At 40.1% G+C, this 15,498-nt stretch overlaps 2 long non-coding RNA genes across 8 annotated transcripts in view; both read right to left on the bottom strand.

The window, feature by feature from the left end:
- The window catches only part of LOC103146903 (uncharacterized), a 140,287-nt gene that overhangs the window by 59,986 nt on the left and 64,803 nt on the right, over positions 1 to 15,498 (bottom strand). The gene's annotated exons all lie outside the window — the stretch shown is intronic.
- LOC107837732 (uncharacterized) lies at positions 1,460 to 4,641 on the bottom strand. The gene is made up of 2 exons (XR_001663781.1): positions 4,398 to 4,641; positions 1,460 to 4,321 (listed from the first exon to the last, which is right to left on the bottom strand). It is a non-coding gene; the product is annotated as an uncharacterized LOC107837732 (long non-coding RNA).

The raw sequence follows: 15,498 nt of genomic DNA on the forward strand, positions 1-15,498 counted from the left end.
CATTGGGCATCCCCGCCCTCCCCAATGGGCAGAGTCACTGGTTTACAGCTTTGGGGAGTGGGGGGGGTGAGCCACGGCGGGACGGTGACACGGTACACAGCCGAGCCTCCCCGTCTGCCCCTCTCCACGCCCCAGCAGAGGTCACTGACTTAAGGACTACTTAGAGAAAAATGGCGCCAAAGCCGCTGACTTTATCCACCTGCCAGACTCCGAGCCCAAGCCTTTGTGTCACTCTGCACCGACGGATGAACTGTCAGACCAACACGAAAACAAGGTGCGTACAACTACCAAGGATGCACGTTCCCATCCGACGAGAATAACTCATCACCATCCATGTAACAAATTGAATTATAATCGAGTAATCCCATTGTACTACATCAGCAGGTGCATAACCAAAACACAAGCCTGAGGCATATAGACTGTGTTGCTAGATAAAACATTATAGAAATACAGTAGTGCCCATCCAACAGTATCAAGGAACGAGGGCTGAAATATGTGATTTCTTTCGTCAATGTATTCTGAGAATATTTGTTTTTTTTTCAGCACTCAAAACTTTTGAACAGAAAAAAAAAGTTTTAATTTTGTGAAAGCAGAACCTTAATTCTTTATATCAGGAGAGTCACTGTAAACGTGTTTAATCAAGAATGTCGGTTCAGTTTTTGAATGTATTTTAATGTCTAGGGTGTCCGATAAGTATGTATTCTTTTTTCTGTATATAAATATATATACATATCTATTATATGGGCTGTGGTGATGTCAGGGAATAGAGGGGGTGGCAGGAAAGCCTCCGGCCCCCCGAGCATAGTTATCAGAACCCCCTCCAACTAAATATGTCCCTGATATTTACTGTAACATGTGATCATGTGCTATATGACTGAAAGTGTGACGGTGATAGTGTGAACTGATCTCCCCTGAGTCCCACCCGTACCACCAACACACGCACTGTGCAGATTCTCACAGACCAACATCCCCGCCATCGTCAGAGCAAAGCGTCACATCCCGCCTCCTCACCGACCCGCCGGCCCTTCAGAGACAACGGTTTACATCTGCAGTTAATCTGACCCCTCACTGGAGCTGCAAAGACTTCCTAATTAGCGCAAGGTGTAGTAAAAAGTTTATGAATATTGATTTCTCTTTCTTACTTGAACCAAAGTATGATTTGAAGGCGCAGACTCAGTGCTCTTTGATCAGGAGACAGCGGGACTCTGGGATGACGGCGGAGCCTGGATGCGTATCGACGTGACCCAGATTTCATTCAGTCACGGCTGCAGAGGAAGCGCTCGCTCTTCAGCCGCTTTAACGAGCTGCGCTGAAGGAGGCCGGCTCACAGCTTCCTGTGGCGGCCTCGGTTTACGAAGCACCGGTCTCACGCTGACCCCGATGGGCGGGCGGCCGCTTGGTTTTACTGCATATTGGATATAACCTGCTGGCCCTGAGGAGAAACTTTTTACTTTTTTTGTTTTTAAATCAGAGGTGAGCAGGTTTGGGTGAAGCACAACTTAGTTTGAGAGTTCAGGGTATGCTACGTGGTTAGTGGTGGTTTGTGAAGAGGGAAAGAAAAGATTAAGCTTCTGACTTCCTGTACAAAACTACACAGTGTACTGTTAATATTCTGTACAGTAAATCTCACCTCACACTTCTTAATTAACTTCATCTTCTTTCAGGTTAAAAATAACAACAAAAAAAGACTTGTTCTGAATCAGGGCTCCTACCCACGCGACCTCTGCTCATCTGTAGACAGCCTCCCATATATTACAGAGTATCTATATCATGGCAACTAACTGTTGTGAAGTCTAATTGGGGTAAAGTCGGTCATTTGTTCTCCCATACAGTTTTCATCTGCAGATTTAGCATCTTCATACCTGTTGGTTTGTTTCTGAGAGTCAACTGATTGTTCTGGCCTACTTTCAGCTCCGCAGACTGGAGGTGGGTCAGGAAACTCAGGAGCAGGTTGGAGTTTTAGTTTGCCGGGAGCTTCCAGGGAGCCAGAGATAAAGAGCCACAGTTTGTTTCCTCCTCCTTTTTGTTACATAGTTGGAGTTCGTCCACTGAATTATCTATGCATACTGCAACAAAAACACTTGATGTCATGTGTGATGGGCACATTTTCTGAGAGAACACTGTTGTGTACTTATTCTAGTTAGCTACTAGCAGATCAAATCTGACGGGATGACGCTGGTATTATTGCGTGTTTTAGTTTTGTCAACAAATCTTGAGAAAAAGTGAAAAAAATGTGTGTGTCTCAGTATCTCTGACTTAGTTATACTGTTTTTACAAACTAAAAAAAAACTAAACAAAAAAGTGTAGTTTTTAGCAAATGTTACTCAAATAGTAAGTGAGCTCAAGTGCATTTCCTTGGGGACTATTTTCAGCAGCGGATGAATTCACAAAAGGTGCTGTTGTGAGTTTTTGTGGCAGCAGATGTGGACATTTCACTTCCTGCAGCGGCGTTGATGTGTTTTTCTTTAGGGGGAACCATAAAGCTCTGTGTATCTGTTTGGGTTTGACCTTTTTAAACGTGTTTTTATTTATTTTGTTTCAAATCAAAGGACGTAGCATTACTTTGGAACAGTGATGCAAAAAAAAAAAAAGCATGTCAGAGATCAAGCTGCCTCTTCTTTAGTTTATGCAAACCAAAAAAAAAAAGTTTGAGGTCTGAGAATAGCAACATTTGCAGTAACTTGTGCAAAACAAATGAACCGATCTTGATTTGTTTCTCGTATTAACTGTTGTAGACGTAGGAATAGAAAATAGGGGCTGTGTGCAATGTTGCCATTCTGCGTATTCTCCTGATGTTTACCTACAGCTCATTCTGATCCACAGTTCACAGCGAAAACAAAGAGAAAACACTGAACCAATGACACTCCTACCACAGCACTCGTTTCAGACGTATATGCAGCTTTGCAGCTAACTTTAAAGTGCAGGTTTTGTAAAAAATAAAAAAGCAAATAAAACTCCTTTTAGAGATGTGATGGAGAGTCCCATCCTGCTTACAGGTTACTACAGCTCTTAATGCATGAAGGTATTTTGTTATATTTTTTCCATTTACCTGCTACGGCTCCCATGAGCTGGTTGACAGTGTGTAGCTGCCACAGCCTCATGCGAGCTGCAGTTGAAAACCAAGAAAAAAAAATGTATAAAAGATAAATTTTATTGCCTTAGAATTTTTATCCAGTTGATATGAGAAATACTAAATAGATTTTAAATGTTTTAATGGAAGTAGTTAGATGTTAGTGTTGGAGCAGCAGTGGTGAGGTATCCATCCTGTTTTTAACCTTTAGGGCCGTTTTGTTCCCGCTGTGGTTGTTTGTCTCTGCTCGCTGGCCAACGCAGTGAAAAACAAAAAAAGGCCGAGCTAAAACTCCAGCCTGCGCCGTAGCGTAGCGGTGGGATGGAGCGAGGGGGGTTGGGCGTACGGCGACCCTCCCTTCCTTCCTTCAGATGCCTTTATGTTTTAAAAAACTGGTCCTGATCTTCCTGAGCACAACTGCTTGAGCTGTGACACTCGCAGGATGCCCCTCGCTTCCATCGGACCCCGTATAGCTACCCCCCATCCCAGCCTTCCAGTATGTGAGTCGACTGGCCCCTTTTGTATTCCTGGTGTTCTGTACATAATAACCTTCACCCCAACTGGTCTCTTACTTCCTTCAGCTGTCCTTTCAGGGGGAAAAGAACAAAAAAATACGTCAAAAAGAAAAAAAAGACCATCCTCTGACTCCCCAAATCTTGTATTTTGTTCTAATGATGACAAAATTTATTTATAAGGGATTTTTTAAATTCTATCTCTTTCTCCTTTTTGTAAATGTTCCAGTTAAATAATGTTTAAAAATGTTAAAAAATTAAATGGATATATTGAAAGGTTAAAAAATGTCTCTAGAAGTCCCTGCCCCCTCCTCTGGCTCTGTACTCTGAACTTTGTGTTTTTGTTTTTTCTCTTTCTGTATGCTTCTCTTTACGTGCTTCAGATGAAGAGTTCTATTTATTATGACATTAACGTTATTATAATTATGACTAATTATTAATATTATCATCCTCATCATCCTCATTATTATCATTAATAAACTTGTCTACTTCAGCTGCGGAGTCTCGGGTTGTTTGTGGTTAGTGATGGCGCGCCGTTCGCGTGCAGTGGACTGGGACTCGGCGTACCACACGAATCCCACCGCATAACCGAGCCGAGACGCCACACGAGACGAGGCAGCTGGAAATGGGCGGGGCTTCTTCCTACAGCCATTTGTCTTGCAACAACCCCTTGTGGGGCTGCAAGATGGAGAGCACCCGTCTGTCGCGGAGGCCAGCGTTTACCTGAGCAGCTCTGCCTCTGAAAGTGGAAAAACACAGACACCGGTCTTTCAGGGGCGGACGGAGAAGAAAATACCAGAAAATGTAAATATTACAGAAGATGAGTCCGCGTCCATCACTGTTGGCTTTAATCCTCTGAGCTTCTGCAAACAGTAAGATGTTTCTGCTGGAGATCCGGTGTTATTTGTATTTCTGCTGCACCACGTCAACATTTACACAATGAGACCTCTGCAGGCCTCATTCCAGCAGGCGTGTCATGTCTTCCTTTTTTTAAATGTCACATCTTCTTTTAAAGGCCATTAGATTTTACCAATCCAAAATTCAGTTGTCTGTTTCCTTAAGGCAGAGGTTCCCAAACTGTGGGGCGCGCCCCCTAGGAGGGGCGCCGTGTCATTGCAAGGGAGGCGCGGGAAGCCGTCTGGATGAAAAAATAGCAAAACATGAACACTGTATGCGCTGGGTTTTTACCTTAGAATGGCCAACTCTCTGTTATTCCTGTCAATTTGATACAGTAGAGGCTTCCACACTTCCCATATCTGTGTCCTCTGTCACTTTTATCAGCAGTTAAAACTGTTTAATCCGTTGTTAACATGTTGTAACCTGTTTTTCCGAGCCGCCTTTAAACGCAACATGAGCGCTACGCCGCTCGCGCTGGGTTTCCACCTGTGAAGGAGACCTGCTGCTGCTGGGCGGAGCTCCGTAGGTTTGTGTTAGAATCACGGCAGCAAACCAGCAAAACGCAAAGAACTTTTCACAGTTTTTCCCTCCAAACTAACCGACTGAGTTGAGTAAAGCTGCTGGATGCAGGTAATGTTAGCTAAAAGATGACTAGCTAATATCAATACAGAACCTTAAGCTTAACAAGTAGCTTGTAGGCTACCGATGTTGGTGTCTATTTTCAGCTACATACATTCATTTTGCCCCCCAAACAGTCATTTTTGCTGCCACTCTAGACAGATTTTACATTTCAATTAAAATCTTTAGAAACTCAGCGGGGAGCAAAAACACAAACGAATGATAGGTTTTCTCCTTTATTTAAAATGCCTGATTCAAATCTCTTTGTTATCCCCTATTTCCATACTTAGAAAGGCTGTTCAATATATTATCATCACAGTATCAGCAGATGATACTGTGTTGCTCAAACCTGAGCAATTCATGCGACTAGTTTCTCCAAACAGGAGGCGTCTTGAAACCGTCATGACCAACAGAGGGTTTTGTAAATATTAAATAAATAGCAGTATGTGTTTTTCCTCGAGACTTTTCACATCCATACTCACTTCATTTCTGAACTTATTAGTTTTGGTTTCTTTCTATGAATTGATTACTTGGGTGTTACATCTGGTGAAAATGTTATGTCAGTTGCACCTTTAGAAATATGTTTACTATGAAAAGTTGATACTTATTTTACCTGCTGTATCATTTGAATTGAAGTTATACTGGTATAGTGTTTCAGTTTAGATAAACTAATGCTTATGATTGGGGCTTCAGGGTTAGCACAGCTAATGTTTTAGTTAGTGATGGTCTGCCATAACCAGATCACCGTCTTTGTTTTTTGTTTCAAACTTTTAATTTACCTGGATAAAAACTCATTGAAAGTAAAAAGATCTTTTTCAACAGACTGAACTGTGTTGCACTGCATAACGCTCAGTGGTTGCATGTTGTATTTTTAAATTAAAGCACTTTAAGACTTTTCAATAACTCAACCTTTATTATACAATTCTACTTAAAATAAATAACTTAATGTTTACTAGATTAAATAATAATTTACAAGTCAATACTACTGTTATGGAGAGTGATTAAGAAAAACATAAAGCTATAAAAATGTGGCATTAAAAGCAAAGAGTTCAAAAATTTCAAAAAGTCTATTTAAATGTATTTGCTGCATTTATTTCTTGTTTATTTAAATTTTATTCTTCATTAAATCGTGATCTGCATCTAAAAATACAGAACAAGTAATTTGATGTGTATTCCTAATAAATGTTACCAGACCAGTTTCTGTAAATATTACTACATAATGATAATATTCTGTACTGCAGTAGAAGCTAATTGTGGGAAAGTTTCAGTGTTTTTAGACAGTCAGTACAAGTTGGTTGGATATAAATTGGTAACGTTGGGTCTGAAGGCCCACAGGAAGGAGATGCTGGAGGCCAGACTCTCCTCCTGGGTAAGCAGGTAAATCACCATCATTCAAATCAAATTAAAAATGGTTTTACGTTTCTGAATAAATTTGCTAAATATGAAGCTTTGATGGAGAGAGCGCCAAGATGATCCCCAGCTCTTGGAAACAAACGGCGGTGATCTCCCAGCAGCAGCTACTTCTGTGTCTGCTGCCAGATGGCCAACACAGCGAACAGGTTGTGGTCTGGCCATATTAGGATCATTTCCAAGTTTGTCTTAATAATTACTTTGTTTTCACCACACCTGAATGACCGGAAAACATTCCCAAAACCAGACAAATGACAGATCCACCTTAAATGACTCCACCATCTGATTAATGGTTACTAAGCCAACTAATTGTTGCACAGATTTCAAGTAAAAGAAAATAACTCAATTCTGATCAGAGCAAAATAAGATAAAAAAAAAAGACATTTACAGGTAAATAAAAAAAATTGCACCAGCCAAAATTATTAACTTATTTCTGAGACTTGTTTTTGTTTTCGGACAACCTGCAGCAATCATCACACAGCTCATAAAACGTCATTCCAACCTGCTGAACCCAGAGCTCGTCGGTAAAATGGCCGACTACAGTTTCTCAACGCCGTATACGTAGCCGCTCTCCAGTAGGCGAGGAAATGCTGCGCCAACGCCTGAATAAGACGCCGCCATCTCCTCTGATGGCTGGTAGATGATGATCTGTTTACATTCATTGCTGAACAAGCTTATTTACATGCAGTTTTAATTTATTTCTTATTTAATGAAACACCACAAGTGCGAAAGTTTTTTTTTACATTAGCAGAAAACGGACAAACATTTGCACAAAATTTGTAATATAAGTGCAGCTAATGATTATTATCATAAAACTTCTTATGAGTATTGCATCTTAAGATTAACCTACTATTAAAACTGAAAGACGGGATATTAAATGGTAACACTTTAAATGTTGTGCCTGAGACATTAAGTTTAGCTAAATGCTCGGCTCCCAGCTGCCGGCAGCTGCTCAGCCACCACTAGGAAGGAAGTTAAGCATAAGCTGAGTGTTTGCAAATATTCACCATGGTCAGGTTTTCCTGTCTACCTGGTTTCTAAGCTTTTAGATTCCAAGGATTAGCAACTTTATTTATTTCACCACTTCTTCACAGAAAGTAAGAAATAATGATTATTTTGAATCTGCTACTTTTTTGGGCCACAGCGCAGCTCTTTCAAGAACAGGAATGTGTGAAAAGATTCAAACTCAAAGATTTTGAACAAATATAACACATATGTAAGTATATTATAAGCCCAATTCATGTTAACTCAAGGACATCTAATTCAAGTTTATTGTAGTTTAAATGTACTTTCCGATCATAAGTTACACTCTAGGTGCAATGCACTCTACCTCCCACATGGTGGCGTAATTCATCAGTCTTCTGCAGTCTGGAGGCCCCTGCAGTTCATATTCCTCTCTGTGCGCCACTTGTTTGTGTTTGATCTTTCCTCAGAGCCTTGGCGTCTCCCACCTGATCCGCCTCATCACTAAAATATTATCTCCCTGTTTTACTCATACATGCAACGCTTGATTAAGGTCAAATGGAGATCTAAAATATGATAAAAGCATCTGTTGGGCTCAAATAGAATCTGTCACCCCAACCACAGCAATTGACCATAATCACACAATTATGAAGTGATGAGACACTTTGGCTTTATGGGGAGGGTGCTTTGCTAAAATGGCCCACGTAAAATCCCATCTGTACAAATGGGCCTTGGATTTGAGCCAAAGTGGGGGCTAAAAGACCCGATATATCAAGTCGCAGCACATCTAACAGAGGGGAACACAGAACCAGGAGTCTGTTGGTGTCAAAGAAAAACACGGCGGTGATATCTGTAAGTGCCGTCAGTTCTGTAGGTACAGCACTCCTTTGTGCATATTTGATGACGAATGCAATTAACAAAGATGATTCATGAGCCAAGTGATGGCTGACTCCTGGTGGCGGTTTGGCCCACAGTTTGGTCCTCTAAATCTCTTATTACTGTCAGGTTAAAAGTAATGCCTGTGCATATAAACACACATAGACCTGTGGCTACATTGGGTTCAAGGATACTTCTCCATAAATTCACCATCATGAGTATTAGCTTAGCAGCTAATACTGAGGAAATAACAACAGTTAGCTAAAATGATTTAAATCTAACTAATTCAAGATTACCAGCATGTATTAACATAAGGAGCTAAAATTATAAAGCTGTGAAAAACTAAGAGCTAAATGGGAAATTAACAGGCAAAAGTTTACTCATCAATTTACGTTTGTTGGAAACATATATTGGAAATTATTGCTAAGTTTTAATCTCAAATATACAATTTTATTTCTTTTATTTGTGGTGTGTTTCATTTCAGGAGATTGAGACAAACTGCTTACTGGTATTGCTGGTGGTCTCTTGGTGGTTTGTGTCAACACACCGTCAAGCAGAAAAGACATTTTCAATGAACTAAAGTAGTAAATGTTACATCATTTTGTTGAATTTACATTTGGAAACAAAGTGTTTTGAATTTAATTAAATTTGAATTCAGTTGTTTTATACACCTGTAGAGTTTGAACGAAGTCGGACTTTCGACTTGCACTGATGTGGTTGGACAACATCCGTTTTCATACAGACCTTCAATGTCCACAAGACACTTCATGGGTCAATTCAGTAATGTAATGACTTAAGGTTTGAGAGATCAGTCACAGGGTTTGCAAGCTTAAACGAGACTCAGATTGTTTCAGTAAGAAGGTGAGAAACATTCTGACACATTGTTGAATTTGCTGGAACATCCACTTCTTGGAAGATTGGCGGCTTTTTTAAATGTTTTCCCCTCAGGAATAATTTCTTTTCGCCGAAGCATGATGGACTTCGATTAGTCTGGAATTGATCTTAGAGCCCTTTCCTTTCTTAACAGCAACTCATTCTCTCAGGACATTTCAGTCATCTTTTCTTCCTGGCATTGTGTAAAGACTTAAGGCCTAATCCTAGTCTTTACCCTAGGACTAGAGTTGTAGTCTTTACTCTGGAGTCCTAGTCTACCCTATGGCTCCTAGGACATAGTCCTAGTCCAATAAGACTAGGACTAGAGTCCTAGTCATAGTCCTATCAAAGTGTACATAATAATTAGGCAGTTTCTTTACTTGAGGCAAAATGAGTAAAAGCACAAGACCAAAAAGAGTCCAAAATAACCAAAAGTCTCTCAAAAGGATCCAAGACTCTTGAAATTCCTCAAATATTGGAGCATGATCAAAGAACCATCTGGCGTTTTGTTGCAAATAAAAAACAAGGTTGCAACAAACCTGTTGAGAAAGAAAAAAAATGCTAAAAAAAAGTTTTAAAAACCAAGCATATTCTAGGAGTGCAAACTACCAAGAAGTACCAGATGTTCAGAGCTCAGAGACATGGCTGAATATCAATCACCACTGAACAACAAGCTGAACTATTAAAACTGGGCCAAGAAACAGATTTCTAGCTGGCTGAACCTTTTTAGATTGAAGAAGTTCTCAAAATGAACTCCACAACCGATTGTGAGTTTTTAGAGACACTTTCTTCAAGCAGTGGTTCAGGAAGAAGTCTGCATCTTTCAAAAAGACAATGATTTTCAAGCGGGACAATCCTCCATCACATGCATCCAGGTATTCCTCTGCATGGCAAGTCAGTAAAGGCTTAAAGATAAAAAACTTTTGAGATGACTTCTTTTCTTACCTGATCGGGGACCCAATTGAAAACTTGTGAGCAGATCTTAAACCAGAGATTTACAATGAAGGAAAACAATCCACCTCTCGTATCTGTGGTTGCTGCTGCACAGGAAGTTAATCATCACCAAATCAGGAACTGACTCCATAAACAGACGGTGATCATATTGGTCACTTTATGCTAAAAATATTTACTGGAAAGAGTCAAGTTGTTTCTCATTAAACAAATGAGACAAAGTGTGTTTTGCATTTAGTTGCATAATAACTGAGCACACTGGTAGTTTCCCATTAATTATACACATATATTCTCCTAAGAAAGCGAAAACCTCACTTTGACTTTCTTAAACAGTCATGTTTGAGGTTTAACATTTTTGACTGAGAGCTCTCTTAAAAATAAGATTGCCTAACTTTTATGGAGCTAGTGCATTATATTTCTGGTTATTGTTTTCCATCACTGACACCCCAATATAAATAACATCCAATTGAAACATAGCCCTAAATGAAAGAATGATTGGTACTGTATGTTGATAATCAAATCCATTGCTCAATTTTTCTGTCCATCATCGGACCGAGCTTATAAGCAGAGCTCCATTTTGCAGTCCTCAACAGCCTCTTTCCCATCAAACAATAACAAGTCTCAGCGGGGCGGAATACAAACCACATTATGGCTCTAATAAATCAGGCGCCAAAACATTTATCAGCGCTCTCTGTGTGTGTTGTCTGGATGTTTGAGAGCTATGAAGCCTCGTCCTGCTCAGCCACTCGGAGTTTCCTCAGATGATGAGGGAGCAGCAGGTTTCTTGTCTGGAGTTTTAGACAGAGCATCCATCAGCTCAGCACTCCACCATCTGCTGCAAACACTGCGGCGCTCGGCCCGACTACAAGCCATCTGCAGCCGCTTTCACCAACATCTCAGAGAGAAGATCTCACCGACTCATCAGATGAGAGGAACAGCAGCAGCTACATAAAACTGGAACATTATTGTCAATTAAGAAAGTATCTGCAGAAAAGATTGAGAAAAACAAGCTTCAGATTTAACATCTATCATCAACACACTGACTGGCTGAAGGGAAAGATTTCTACCCACTGAGCTAAACTACAGGTGATACAAAACAATCTGCGGTTACACTATATGTCCAGAGGGTGGAGACAAACCACTAAAAATGACACGTCTGACTATTCAGGCAGATTAAAGTACATCTAAACCAAGATGTACTTTGGTTTAGATGTACTTTAAACGGGTGCACTTTTTCAGTGATGGTGAAAAAGTGCACCCTCTGTTCACTCCAGGTTATAAAATATAAATGTAGAAAATCAGGAATATCCAGTTCCTCCTTCTACTGTAGAGGACTCTTGCAGGTAAAAGAAATATTGTGACAACTTGTAACCCATCTATTTTCTTACACCCTTATCCCTAGTGGGGTCAGGGGTGGTGCTGGTGCCTCTCCAGCTGTCAATGGGTGAGAGGCGGGGTCACCCTGGACAGGTCACCAGTCTGTCACAGGGCAACACAGAGACAGACAACCATGCACACACTCACACCTAGGGAGAATTTAGACAGACCAATTAACCTGACAGTCATGTTTTTGGACTGTGGGAGGAAGCTGGAGTACCCAGAGAGAACCCACCATGCACAGGGAGAACAGCAGAAAGACACTGAGCCAGGAATCAAACCCAGGACCTTCTTGCTGCAAGGCAACAGTGCTACCAATTACACCACTGTGCAGCCCTAAAGACCAATACAACTGATGTATTTTCCAAATAACTTTGGATTTGGAGAAAATTACAACATTTATCCCAAAAGAAATTAATGAATGAATTAATGAATGTTGTAACTCATATGAAAGTATCAAAAAAAAAAAAAGGCAAAGCTGTGCAGTATGTCTTGCTACAAAACTGAAAAGGCGTCTGACTGAAGACTGCTGCTGCTAAACATTACACCATAAAACGAGGCATGTTTAAACTAACTGAAAACTTAAGGTCAAGATAAAAAACATGCTACACCCCCTTTTAAGTAAGATTTCCTATGGGTTGATGGTGCAAATACTTTTTCATAAACTTGTTCTGTTTGGTTTAATGTCTTTAAAACATAACTTCGAGGAATCATTGATGTTTTTTAACATCTAAGGTGAGATTTTTAAGCAGTTCATAACTAGACTGAAACTGATGGAAGGTGTACTGTCTGTTTATCTGTGCTCATCATATAGTCTGAAATGTTTAATAAATTATATGTCCAGTTCTTCAGCACTCAGCAAAATACTAACTAAAATACAGAAACAAGTATAACAACATAAGGAGACCCGATAAAATATAAGCACTGTGTGTTTAAGCTCAGAAAAATAGGCTAAAAACAATATGAATCTGTCCTTTGCATGTTTATACGCCACTTTAATGAAACTGGACTGAAATCTAGTTAAGAATAATGTATGTTCTCAGGAAGAATCTCGGGTTTCATCCTGAAATTGTGAATATCTTCATCACTCTTGAACCAGACTCCAGGAGGACTTTACGAGTTGGATTCCTCAGCATCATTCAAATAACAAAAAAACAAGACGACGAGATGAGTACGAACCAGAACAAATAAGAGGTGTGAGTAAAGCTCTCCCCGATAAGTGCCAGTTTCCCAGTTTGATCAACTGAGCAGGAATTAGGAAGTTTATTCGCTGTCTGTCCAACATGGCGTGATTCCTATCTGAATAGTTTGAGACTTCCATTTTTACTGAAAAGATTATTCTGCACGAATCCTACATAAAACCATTGTCATGTTGGTAGAGACAGTCAGAAAGAGCTGCGACAGGAAATGATTAACAGCGTAATGATTTGAGAGGGTGAGTCTGTACAGAATTAATGATCCAAAAACAAAAATAAATCCAGTCCAAGAACATCACTCTGACAGCTGATGGTACCTGAGCCCCGTCTGGCCCACATGTGATCCACGGAGCAGCTACCACATCGACCTGTTAACGCCACAGCCTCTCTGCGTTCGCCCGGTGCCAAGGCGCTCAGGATTTAGAACAACTACTGGTGTCCATCTGCACACCGGATTTAAACTGCGGCTTCGCTGCGACCCGTCTGTCGTGTGAGGCCTCTGGAGACGGAGGGAGGCCAGAGCGCTGTGCCAGGAAACACTCTCCCTTACATCCTCTGCTCTCTAAAATCAGCAAAAATGATGTTACTTTTCTTTACAGTGAAAATGTCACCAAAGAGAACATTTTTTACTTCTGGGTTTGGTTGAGATGAAGGCGTTTCAGACAGCATCTGAGCTGTTTCAGTTAATAAGAGGGAAATGCGTATATGCAGGTCTAACATTGGTTTAATAAACAGTAATAAACGTGGTGATGTACATGAGAGACTGTTGGTAGAGTTCTGTTTGGTTTAAGGCAGCTTACTGAGAGTCTGCTCCAGCCAAATCCATTTTTATTCACCCCGTGGATTATACGAGGAGTTGGCAGAGACGTTCTCGTGAAAAAGCAGCCAAACAAACACATGCAGGTGAAGGCAGAGCCGGAAATGGAGCGGAGGACTCTTCACGTTTCACATGAAAACTGTTTTATTTTTATTATAATTTTAACAGGAGAGGATTTGAAGGGAAAACAAAACTAACGGATGTTTGAATGATGTTGAAACTGTCCTCTAGCTGGCCTCCGGAGGGCGCTGTTACACTGGTTAAGAGAGCAGCTGACTGTCAGCTGGCTGCGTGTGTGAAACCTCAGGGTTGGTGCTAACTAGTGAAGCCGGCCTGCAGAGAATCTGACAGTGATTCAAAGAGAAGAGGAGGGAAAAGCTTAAAATTCAACCAATCTTTGCTCTTATGAGCGTTTATGAATATTCACTGGAGTTACTCAACCTGAAAACCTTTAAGTCCTCACACATTATAGATTATATGTGTTTGGAATTTGATTACCTAATTATCTAAATTCCTCAAGCGATATTCAAGATTTCAAAAATATTAACTGTTTATGTACAAAGATTCCTAACTTCTGACTGAATGTTTGGAAATGTTTATGTTTTCTTGTTTTGAATAATTTTCAAGACCCTAATCCAAGGTGTTGCATTTACAGCTGAAACCATAACTTTACATACATTTCCTTCAGCATTGGGAAGCAAAGTATCATCTGGTTTCTAGACATTTTATTTGCTGTAATGCTTCCTCCTCGCTGAGCAGCTTTTCAGTTTAAATGTGAGGAGGATTAAAACATTTTCTTTCATTTCAAACCACTTGGCTGCTGGTTTTCATCCAGGGTTACTAACTTTATCCTGTCTGAGTTTAGTAACTTCTCTGTACATTAATAAAAGTATTTTCTAAATGTTCTACTTTTATTGTGAGGTCTTAAGACATTTGCCTGTACAAAATCTTTCCAGGATTTTTCTATTTTTATTTGGGCTAAATAAACTGCATCTCCTGACTTGAGGACAATCAATAAATTACTGATGTTTCAGATCCGGTTGAGCCTGAGTTAATTCAGTAAAGAAAGCAAAACATTTTGAAAACATTAAGCTACATCTCAGTGCTTACATCCAAGACTTATTACTAAACAGCTAAGCTAATGTTAGCATGTTTCCTCCCTGCTTTTATGAGCATAAATAATTCAGCACTGAAAATATTTCAGTGCAGTTCCAGTAAATCATGTGTGAACCAAACACAGAAAAAGCTGCTGTCCTGCATCAGAAACTAAGAGCTTTGCTTTTAAAGCCATAAACATTAATGGTAGCTTCAATGTTTAACAGTTAGTTGTTGTGTTTGCATCTCTCTGCTGCAACTGAGTGGACAGCTGAGCTCAGAGGAGGAGAAGTGGTAGAAATGTCTCTGAACGATTATTATTGATTATATCCAGGTATTAAGTACCGTATTTTCCGCACTATAAGGCGCACCTAAAAACCTTCAATTTCCTCAAAAGCCGACAGTGCACCTTATAATCAGGTGCGCCTTATAGTGCGGAAAATACGGTACTTAGACAACTCTAATGGACTGCAGAAGTTGGATTTCTTGGCATGTGTGGACTGGGTTTGTTGGAATTTCAAGTCAATCACACCTTTAGAAAATATATTGTCTTAGAGAAATTGGTGAGGTCTTTACTTACTACAGAGTCAATATTTGCTGTGAATAAACAGTATAACCAGCTGTAATATTTTGTCTCAGATATATCTATTTATTTCATGTGTTTTTGTTTCCAGGATGTAAAGAACTATGAACTGTCATGTTGCTGAAATGCGCTATACTAACAAACCTTATTGACTTTTTCTGAAAAGCTAGACCAGGGGTGTCAAACTCAATTTCACCGAGGGCCACTTCAGCATAGTGGCCCCCCTCAACGGGCCACATTGACGGTACAAATCAGGAGGG

Source organism: Poecilia formosa, unplaced genomic scaffold (assembly GCF_000485575.1).
Source record: "Poecilia formosa unplaced genomic scaffold, Poecilia_formosa-5.1.2 Scaffold170, whole genome shotgun sequence".
In the NCBI taxonomy this organism is placed as follows: domain Eukaryota; kingdom Metazoa; phylum Chordata; class Actinopteri; order Cyprinodontiformes; family Poeciliidae; genus Poecilia; species Poecilia formosa.